This window comes from Berghia stephanieae, chromosome 2 (genome assembly GCF_034508935.2).
Source record: "Berghia stephanieae isolate SIO BIC M18660-M18661 chromosome 2, UCSD_Bste_1.3, whole genome shotgun sequence".
NCBI lineage: Eukaryota > Metazoa > Mollusca > Gastropoda > Nudibranchia > Aeolidiidae > Berghia > Berghia stephanieae.
In genome coordinates this window covers 90,608,574-90,619,684 of record NC_088361.1, presented here as the reverse complement: position 1 = coordinate 90,619,684, position 11,111 = coordinate 90,608,574, and the positions used below count along the sequence as shown (strand labels likewise).

Below are 11,111 nucleotides of genomic sequence, written 5' to 3'. Positions count from 1 at the left end.
TGTTATTTATTCCTTCGAGCTTTAAGCATTAACGTTTGCATTAACTCTCTTTTTACTGATCCTTTTCAGTATTTTCCCAAAATAACAGGCTTTCCAAGAAGAAAAATTGATTTTTTAAACTCAAACAAGACACTCTACAAAACAACTTTATGTTCTTATTAATTAAACAAAGATCATTCTTCGCAGTTTCATCATCATCCATCGTGGCTTGTGCTCTTGAGCACGTTGCCGGTCAGCTGTCTCCACGAATCACGATTCTCTGCGGTGCGCATGAAATCTGTGTTGCTTTTTAAGTCACATTTGGTCATTCTTAGCTTATTTAGATAAGTCATTCTTTGTCTACCTCTAGCTCTCTTTCCTTCGAGCATCCCAGATGTTACCAACTTTTCTATTCCGTCTCTTCTCCACACATGTCCCAGAAAGCGTAACTGCCTCTTTCTGATGTTATCGATCAGTATTCGTCGCTTTCTCACCTTCTCCAACACTTCCTCGTTCGTACACCTGTCTGTCCATGATACCCTCAACATTCTTCTATACACCCACATCTCAAATGCCTCTAACCTCCTTGTACATTCTTTGTCAAGCGTCCACGTTTCATTCACAACCGTATAAAAGGGTACTCATAACATATGTTTCTACTACATTCATTCTGGTCTTCTAGTTTAGGTTGTTGTTTGACACAACTGGTCGCATTTTATGGAACACGATTTTTGCTATTGCTATTCTTTGTTTTATATCCCCTATGTCACGTCGTCATGGGTGATGATAGTGCCTAAATATTTAAATTTATTTACTTGTTTGATGGTCTCTCCTTTGCTTGACAAGTGGAAGGTCGCGTTGTTGTCATTCTTTGATACCACCCATGCATTCTGTTTTCTTAATATTTAATTTCAGGCCCATCTCTTCACTTTTGCACACCACTATATCTATAATTTTCTGCACGTGTTCTGGGGAGTAGGCCATCAGAGTACCATCATCTGCGTATCTTATGCTATTCATATTCTGCCCTCCAACGACGACGCCTTTCATATCTTCAATTTCTTTGAATATTATTTCACTATATATGTTAAAAAAGGTCCGGTGATAAGACGCGACCTTGTCTTACTCCCTTCTCGATGTTAAAGAAGTCCGATGTTTCATTATCCAGTTTGACACACGCTGTTTGATTCCAATTTAAGTTTTTCACAAGTCGAAGGTCTTTACTGCCTATACCAATCTTTTCTAAGATTTTGAATAGCGTATCGTGCTGTACTGAATCAAAAGCTTTGGAATAATCAATGAAGCATAGATAAAGTGATTTTTGATTTTCGATTGACCGTTGCATTAATGTTTTCAATGTAGAGATTGCATTTACCGTACCCTTTTCTTTAACAAAACCAAACTGCTCATCACTTATCTCTGGAGAGATCTTGCTCCTCTTTCTTTTCATAAGTATGTTTACCATAATTGTTGTGGCCTGGCTCATTATGCTGATTGTTCTGTGTTGGTCACAGTCGATAGTACCTTGTTTTTTGGGTATTGTAATGAATACCGATTGTCTTAAGACATTAGGCAATTCACCCTTTTCATATAAGACATTAAAGGCTTTTGTCAGAATGTCTATTCCCAGATCGTCGAGGTCGTCAATCAATTCTTTGAGAAGCTATCTTGGCCTACCGCTTTCCCCTTTTTCATCGCTTTGCAAGAATCTTCTACTTCTTCTCGCATAATCTGGGGACCCGTGTTCACAGTAGAGATTTCTTTATCCAAGCTCGTCCCTCTTTTGTCATCCGCGTATAGATTTTTTTATGTATACTTCCCAACGTTCCAAAATTTCGTTGTTGTCGATAAGTATATTACCGTTTGCGTCTTTAACGCATTTTCTTGCCACGTCTATGCGTTTTCCACTTAGATCTTGTATTGACTGGTAGAATTGTTTGGTGTTAGAATGTTTTAGTCTTTCAATTCTGTGACATTCATGTTCAATATAATCTTCCTTTGCTCTCTTACACTCACGTTTTATAATCTTATTAGCTTCTTTATATTCATTGCTGTTGCGTTCTAGTTTTCGTCTTTCATTCATAAGTTTCAAGATCTTGTCATCCATCCACTTATGTTTTGATTCGTGTTTTTTCACAGATGGAATAGTTTCTCTTGCAGATTCTGTGATGCAGTTCGATACTTGATTTCAGTACTCATCTATGTTTATATCTGAGGTCAAGTTTTCACTTTTTTCTTTCACGCATTCTTTGTGATCATTTTTTATTTGATGGCTAATTCTCAATAGATCTAATTGCAGTTTTTGTTCCACTTTCTTTTTCTTTATTTGTTTAAATTTTTTTTTTCGAAGTTTATGATGTACAAAATAAATCTGAATAAGAAAAATGCATATTGTGTCCTAACAAATGTGACGATTTTGCTACAGGTGGTAAGGAGAGGGTTAATGGAATGCCAAATCCATAGGTCGGTTTGTGTCGTTGTGTCTTATTTTGATGAATCAATTCAAGTTGAGGTTTCTCCAAAGAATCAGGTTTTCAGATGAGACTTGTTTTATAAATACGAACGGATATGTAAAGAACAGAAAATACAGTCACTGTTTTTTTTTTTATGAGCTTTTATATAGCGCAACATCCACTAAACGTGCTCAAAGAGCACAAGCTGTCCCTGGCCAACAGCAACATTTAACATGTAGGACGGGACATGACCCTTATTAGGCGATATTTAATTTTTTCAGACAGAGACAGCGGTGATAACGGCCAGGTACTCATTTACACGTGAGTACGGGTGAAAGAGTAAAAGAGCGTTTTCCAAGGACTCAACTATGCGCGGAGCTAGGCTCGAACCTAGGACCTTCCGATCCGAAAGCAAGTGTCATACCACAAGATCACATAGCCGTTTTAGCAAAACCAGATAAAGTTTATCATGATCAAATGGTTACCGTATCGGCTGCAGTGAGTCACCAAAGTCATAATTGGACCTTTTTTCTTTGTTGACCAAGTTGAGGCAATGACATGGCTAAACTATATACTGGTAAGGTAACTACTTGTAGTAGTTACAGCCTCCTGGTTGAATACTGAAATAAAATATAGGTAATGGCACAGAGAAAAAGAAAAAGAAAAAGAAAAATAATATACTATCATCGAAATTATAATCAGCATCATCATGTTCATAATCGTCATCATCATCATCATCATCATCATCATCATCATCATCATCATCATCATCATCATCATCATCATCATCTTCATCATCATCATCATCATACTCTTCATCTGCAACAACAGCAGCAGCAAAGAGTAGGAAGATCATATAATATTAGTCACTGGTTCATTATCAAGTAAAACAAAATGATAATACGCATATTAAATGATGACATTGGCATGGACTTATATGGAAACGAAACTATTGATGACTGACTAATATGTAAACAGACCTGCCAACTTGATATTTTTAAAATTTGTCATTTTTAGGAGTAAAAAATTGTAGTCTCTATAGTTAACTTTATAAACCAACAATTTGCCCCAACAAAGATTAAATTATAACACCTCAAAATCTTAAAATTAAGTAGGCTAGCATCAACATTTCTTTTTAATAAGATGTAATGATTTTGAGATGTTCATAAAATTATGAAATTGGAGTCATCTGGAAAACACTAATAACAAAATTTGTTTACATCAATTTCTTTGATTTGGATAATAAAGAATAAACTAAAGCTTACGATCTGGCAAGCGAAAGCAATAGAAGTTTTCAGTTTTAAGTTTTTCCTCACTTTTCAGAGACTTTAAATGGCTATCTGAAACTAAAAACAATGATCTGAGTGAAGTCAATTTCATTTCTTCTATATGTACGCAGTTTGATGAGGGATTCAGCAGTGTGTGATTTCTGGAATGATGTGTTATCTGCCTGGTAGTAAGCACCGGAACCGCTGGGGTATTTGAATACAACTCCCGCGGCACCAGTACTTAGCATGAGGCTAGAATATCTTTGGTTGTCACTCCTGCTCCACTTGTATTTAACATGAGGTTAGAACATCTTTGGTTGTCGAATGTGGATACAATTCACGCGACACTAGTACTTAGCAAGCGGCTAGAATATCTTTGTTTGTCATCCTTAAATACAATTCTCGCACCACAAGTTCTTAACATTGTGCTAGAATATAATTGGTTGTCGCCCTTGAACTAGCTTACAAAACAGAGGCGAGAATATCTTTGGTTGTCGCCCTTGAATACAACTCTCGCACCACAAGTTCATAGCATTGTGCCAGAATATATTTTGTTGTCGCCCTTTAACACAAATATCGCCCACTTGTACTTAACATGTTAAAGAATAGGTTGTCGCCACCGGATAGAACTCCTGTCAGAACATAACACTAGATTCTATATGGGAGGTTATGCGCTGGAATACAATAAACTATCCTTTGAAAACTCAGCGTATCACAGACCAAAGTTTGATATTTATTTACTCTTTTTATCAATAAATCTATTGGCTGCCCAAAACAACACAAACATTAGCAAAATATGACATTAAAAAAGCTATAAGACAAGTCATTCGATGTTTCATTACAGGTATTTCAATAAGGTGTAGTAAAATATCAAAGATCATTTCTGAATGGATAAGTAAAACACCAATACTTAATAAATGAATAGGAGATAATTTTTAATATTTTATTTTGATTTTCATTCAAAATTTATTCCTCTCACCTAATTTATGACACTGTGAAGTCCAGATACTGGATTGTGAAACAGAAATTTGAATTCTTAAAACGTTTTACAACATTACAACTCTACAACAAAATCTTTTCATGGTTACCCGGCAGGAGTTTGCTTAACGTACCGGTTTAAGAAAAAAATATTTTTTCAATCCTCCTCACAGGACGGAGTCGCACCAGATGCAAGAGTGGATTTTCTTGTCCTGTGCCCATCAGAGATGGTTTATACAGTCGGGTAACGACGCTTGTCATGAGAAGGTTGGTTGATGTTCATTTTAGCACGGGCCTTGTCTTGGAATCGCTTTGGATGCGGGACAACCACCATGTTAAGCACTGATGTGCAGGTAAGACTTGCATACAATACCTGCGGCACCACTACTTATCAAAGTGTATTGTCTGGGGTTTCTTCACGTCTTGCTCGTTGTGGTGATAATGATGATGACGATGAAGATGATGATGTGGATGATGATGATGATGATGATGATGATGATGATGATGATGATGATGATGATGATGATGGTGATGATGATGATGATGATGATGATGATGATGATGATGATGATGATGATGATGATGAGGATGAGGATGATGATGATGATGATCATAAATTATGATGATGATGACGACGACGACGATGATGATGATGATGACGATGATGATGATGATGATGATGATGATGATGATGACGATGATGATGATGGCGATGATGATGATCATGATCATGGTGGTGATGGTGGTGGTGGTTGCGGTGATGGTAAAAATGAGGTTGATTGTTTAATCAAGAACGAATCATAATCATAGCCATAGCTTGTAAAAAAAAAAACAACACACAACAGAATAATAACGTACGTACGTCGTTACAGTGCTGGTATATCGATATATTATATTAAGTGTATTATAAGCACACTAGCCCATTAATATTATTATTGCCCTCTGGTCGATAAATTCGTGTAATAAAGGATCATTAAAGGAGTGTGTAATAAGTAACAATAAGTAACATTTACTATGACTATGAGGCGATAAGGGTCCCGATAGCTCAGTTGGTAGAGCACTCGTTTCACACGCAAAAGGACCGAGATCGATTCAGGGTACAGTCAAGATCGTTTTCTGACACCCCCTGCTCCCGTCAATCTACCCAGCAGTAACTGGGTAGGTAGTTGTCAATGTCAATGTTGGACTGAAACACAGCACTATTTGACCAAAAAAAAATAAGGAGATGGTTTTCAAAACCTGCAAATTGACAGACACCCAGATGAGAATATGTTAAAACTCTCTTTCTCTTAGTCTATTGAGCGCCTTGAAATCAACGGAGATAGATAGCAGCGAAACACTCGGGACATTGTAATTCTACACGACCTAGCAATTCAAGTATTTTCCTCTTTAAATCAAGTAATAAATGACAAAAAGTAGCGATTTTCTGTGAATGGTGAGAGGAGACTTAGCAGGTATTGAAAGGCACCTCCTTAAATTATATAGGCTGATTGAAGGGTTACTTCCTATTTTCTTTTTAATATAATTTATTTAAATGTTGTTGGTTTTTTTTTTAACTTTTGTTGCTGTTGTTGTTGTTTATTAACTTTGGTTATAAAAATTATCTTAAAATTGCAAAATTCTTTACATGATTGTAAAATAACATTCTAATCTACTAATCGTTACAACTTTATGTTAACAAACACTTCATTTTAAACGCCCTGCTTCGAAAGTTGACCTTTTATGTCTGTTTGTTTGGTTTGGTTTATTTTGTTGTTTTGTTTTTGTTTTTGTTTTTTGTTTTTTTTTTTTTTTTTTTTTTTTTTTTGTTTTTTGTTTTTTTTTTGTTATTGTTGTTTTGCTTGTTTTTATTTTGTTTTGTTTTTGTTTTTTGTTGTTGTTTATTTTTTAGGGGAAAGGTGTTTTGTTTTGTTTTGTTTTGTGTTTTTTATTAACCAGTTAACTACCGTTTAAGAGACGCGTATTTAAAAAGTAGGCCAAAAAACTCTCCCTTCATATTATATCGATCGATATTTCAAGTACGAGTTTCCTTGCCAATTTTAAAAATAATACGGGTTTATTCATTCAAGCTATAAGTTGTTGACATTCGGCTGAAAGATACTTTTCCTCAATGAAGAAAAAGTCACGTGCTGTGAAAATATACTGTTCAATTACATCCCAATCGACTAAAATTGTTTTTTAAGAGGAATTATACTGTACTCAAGAACCAAATCTTTATTGACACCCTGTAATTATATACAACAATGATTTCTCGACGTTGAGGCCTACAGTTTATGATAAAAATAGCAATAAGAATTTTGTATTTAAGAACAACGAGCCCTAATTATGGGTAGTTGATTTAAACCGTGACCCATGACGTTAATCTGGTGTTATGCCTGAATGAACTTCACGAAGGTGAGAAAAATCAAAGCGTTTAAAGTCAAAATTAACAGAGAAAATTTAAGAATTTTTTTTTAGATTTAAGGAATGAAATTCCAAATCAGTACTCGTTGATTCTAGCTCTAGAACGCTCGAGATAGAGGCCAAAAGGCGTTCTAGAATCAGAGCGTTCCGAAATCTGATGCTCATGGGAGGTAACTAGCATAGATAACACAGTAGTCTGTGGTAACTAGTGACATCTATAATCATATTATAGTACAAAGTAGACTCATGGGAGGTAACCAATACCGAGTTCCAGAGCGTCGTATTGCAGAGCGTGCTGGCATTTATTGGTGTGCTAGAATTCAATGAAAAAATAACGATAAGTATTGAATTCTAAGCTTCAATTTATTTCCTCTTTATCAACAAAACACGATTAATAAACCACTATGTGTGAATGGCGTAGTTAAGGTGAATAAACATTATTTAACTCACCTTAACTACGCCGTTCACACATATCTTATTCGTCCTTAATGTTTTATTCATCGTGTTTTGTTGATAAAGAGGAAACTCAATAGGTCCGCAGAATCTTTCTTCGTCTAATAAATTGAAGCTTACAATTCAATACCTATCATTATTATTTCCTTCGAGCTTCATGCAGCAACATGTTCATCGTAGAATCCAGCGAGGGCTAATTGCGATCACAGAATTTCAGAGAGTTTTTTAAATCAATAAAATGAGTTTCTTTAGCAAAACATGCTCTACAACACACTGTTCATTTTCTTTAAATTTTTGGATGTACAAAAGAAATTTGAATAAGAAAAAGATTGGTTGTATCGTAACGAATGTGACGATTTTCCTTTAGTAAGTAAGGAGAGGGTTAAACCTTAAATTTCATAAGGCAAGGTCAAAGTTCGGAAATCGTAACAGCAGACCTGCGTACCATTACGAAAAATTCGTAGAACTACGAAAAATGGCTCCAATTGCAGAACTTAAGGATCATCTCAAAGTCATTAAAGCTTATTGGAGATGATAGTTGATGCCAGATTAAACAATTGTTTAAGTTTTTGAAGTGTTATTTATTTATTCCTTGAGAAAGTACATTGTTGCTCTGTAAAGTTAGGAATAGCAACTACAATTTTCATCTCCTAAAAACTACGAATTTCTACATTTTTAAGTCGGCAGGCGTGTAAAAGTAACAGGGAAAGCCATTGAAGACGTGGAGAAGACCGGTAGAAAGGGAGAAATGACATCCTTTGATTGGAGATGTGGGAACGTTCGAAAGCTGACGAAAGACATCAGTCACTAGCGCTACTTAATGTCGACCTTATAAATGTATCGATGAAGCAACACAGAGAAATTAGTAAGTAAATAAATAAGTACCTAAGCAAGTAAGTAAGTAATTATTAAGTAGTTAAAGTAAGATCACAAATCAATTCTAAATATCAGTCCAACCTCGAAATTGAATACTAAGATTGGTCCCAAATCCATAATGGCAAAACACCAGGAACTCATGAGAACATAATAAATGGCTCGTTCCAAGCGCACCTCCTTTATAAGAAAATTGGCCACCTTTTTTTTTCAATATGATGCCAAATTATCCAATAATACAGACTACAGATGACAGTTCCGCACAGTTTAACGCACAGTTAGTTGACGACAGCAAAAGCATCAGAATCGTCAGCAGCAGCAGCAGCAGGTTTGTCGTCCCGTCCAACATAAAGAGAAAAACCAGAATGGTGTACGAAGTACAAAGGTAGGGTAGTAGAAGGTTAGTTCGATCACCATCATTCATTGTGAGCGACATCTGTTGCCATCACACATATTATATTATATATCCCCGCACGTGTGAGCAGCACATAGCCTACATTATTGTGTTATAGTTGGGGGGGGGGGGGAGTAACTAATAATATGAAGGGTGGAGGTGAGGATGTGACGGGGGGGGGGGGGGACACTAAGAGACAAGGGGATCACACGAGCATAAAATAATAATGTTGTATTGACTGGCTTGTGTCTTGGTGAATGGTATGTGTCGTTGTGTGTGTATGTGTGTATGTGTGTGTGTGTTTGTGTGTAGCCGTGAGTGAGTAACTAGCCTACTTGCCTTTGTATTCACAACGACAGTCTCTTATTCAAAAGAAAAGAGAAAAAAAAACCCAGGTCGTGTCATTCTCATCCCTTTCCTACCACCCCCTCTCCCCTTTCTGCTCCTCGCTCTCATTTTACTTTTAACATGAGAAACACACATCACAATAGTCTTCAACAGTCGTATTGTCACTTCCTTCCTAATGACGTATGGTAACTTAGTAACACTGGCTCTAAACTATCGGAACAATGGCGGACGCCGTATGAAATATTTCCCCGGCGAGCTTAAACGCGTATCCAGAGGAAAAAAAACCCATCAATTTGATCATGTATTGACTTTTACACATTCTGATCACAAGGCATATGAAAAGGGAATGAAAAGTTCTAGCCAGCATGAAGAATAAAAAGTAATGATTTTCTTTGTTTAGAACCAAGATGGCCGCCGTTGCCGGGCGCGTGACATCAGACTATTGAATCCAATTCACACTTCCTTCTTCATCTGTTTACTTCCTCAATGTTTGCTAACGCGGTTCTCTCATACATTATATAAGTAATAAGATAAGATAAAATTCCCTTTATTCACCCCATAGGGGAAATTTGTCTCTAGGGTCTATCCCAAGGGAAGACTTCGTCAGCCGCAGTGCAGCGCCGCAATTTGAGCCAGGACGATGTGACTTGCTCAAGGTCACACAGCGCAGCGGTACCTTTCGCGTACGAAGCAAGACCTAACCCCATGGGCCACGCTGATCCCCTATATTATCATAACATGTGACTTTTCGCATCAATATGGTACTAATACAGACATGTCTACTTAAACATTTAAAAATTCGTAACTTTAAGGAGATAACAATTGTAGTCGCTATTGCAAGTTAACTTTTAAAAATCAACAATTTGCCATAATTAAGGTTAAATAACACTTCAAAATTCATAACATGTGTAGTCTGCATCAACCTTTATTTTCAATAAGTTTTAATGACTTAAGAATGCTTATGCATGGCTCATGAGATTCCGAAGCTAGAGCCAAATGTCGTAATTCTACGAATGTTTCGTTGTACTAGGCAGGTTTGATGGTAATTACTAGGCAGGTTTGATGGTAATTACTAGGCAGATTTGATGGTAATTACTAGGCAGATTTGATGGTAATTACTAGGCAGGTTTGATGGTAATTACTAGGCAGATTTGATGGTAATTACTAGGCAGGTTTGATGGTAATTAATCCAGGTGATCCTCCGATGTCAAAAAAAAATGTCATGAAAATTGAAATGAATAGAAATATCAAATGTTTGTTTTCACGCTCTTTTAGGGCTCATGATATTATTGTTCCTCAATAATAAAAATAAACTCGAGCTTTTAAATAGGGCAATATCCACTTAATGTGCTCAAAGCGCTTTACAACAACATGTAGAACGAGACATGACATCTGTTAGGCGATATTACAATTTTTTGCGACAGAGACAACGCTGTTAACGACCAGGTACTCATTTTAAACCTGAGTACGGTGAGAGAATGTGAGTAAATAGCCTTTTCCAAGGACTCAACTGTGCGCCGAGCGCGGTTCGAACTCAGGACCTTCCGATCAAAAAGCGAGTGTCATACCACTAGACCACATAGCAGCACATGAAGCATGTTCATATATTTGTGACTCACCGTCCAAAACGGTATTATGCTGGAATGAATCGAACACCGAAAGATAGATTTAGAAGAAAAAAATAAGAATCAGTACCCTAGATTTTTTTGGTTGGATCTATATATATATATATATATATATATATATATATATATATATATATATATATATATATATATATATGGTCCCGAATTTGAGATATTTCGTCAAGATGAGAGCCATTTAAATCGATCGATATTTGAAGGATAAGTTTTATGGCCAAATTTGTAAATACATACGTGTCTTTCCAGAATACAGCAGTTAACTGGTTGATTAATGAAAAAAAAAAAACAAGAAGAAAAGAAAAAAAAAACTCATGGATAT

At 36.1% G+C, this 11,111-nt stretch overlaps 1 long non-coding RNA gene across 2 annotated transcripts in view; it reads right to left on the bottom strand.

The window, feature by feature from the left end:
• Positions 1 to 11,111, bottom strand: part of LOC144965822 (uncharacterized) — a 76,857-nt gene that overhangs the window by 1,752 nt on the left and 63,994 nt on the right. Inside the window, exons 1-2 of one of the 2 annotated variants that reach the window (XR_013644109.1) lie at positions 8,492 to 8,762; positions 2,918 to 3,052 (exon numbers count right to left, since the gene is read on the bottom strand). The exons of the other annotated variant lie outside the window; for it this stretch is intronic. This is a non-coding gene — a long non-coding RNA (uncharacterized LOC144965822). Of the gene's footprint in view, positions 1 to 2,917; positions 3,053 to 8,491; positions 8,763 to 11,111 lie in introns of those variants that run through there. 2 annotated transcript variants of the gene reach the window in all.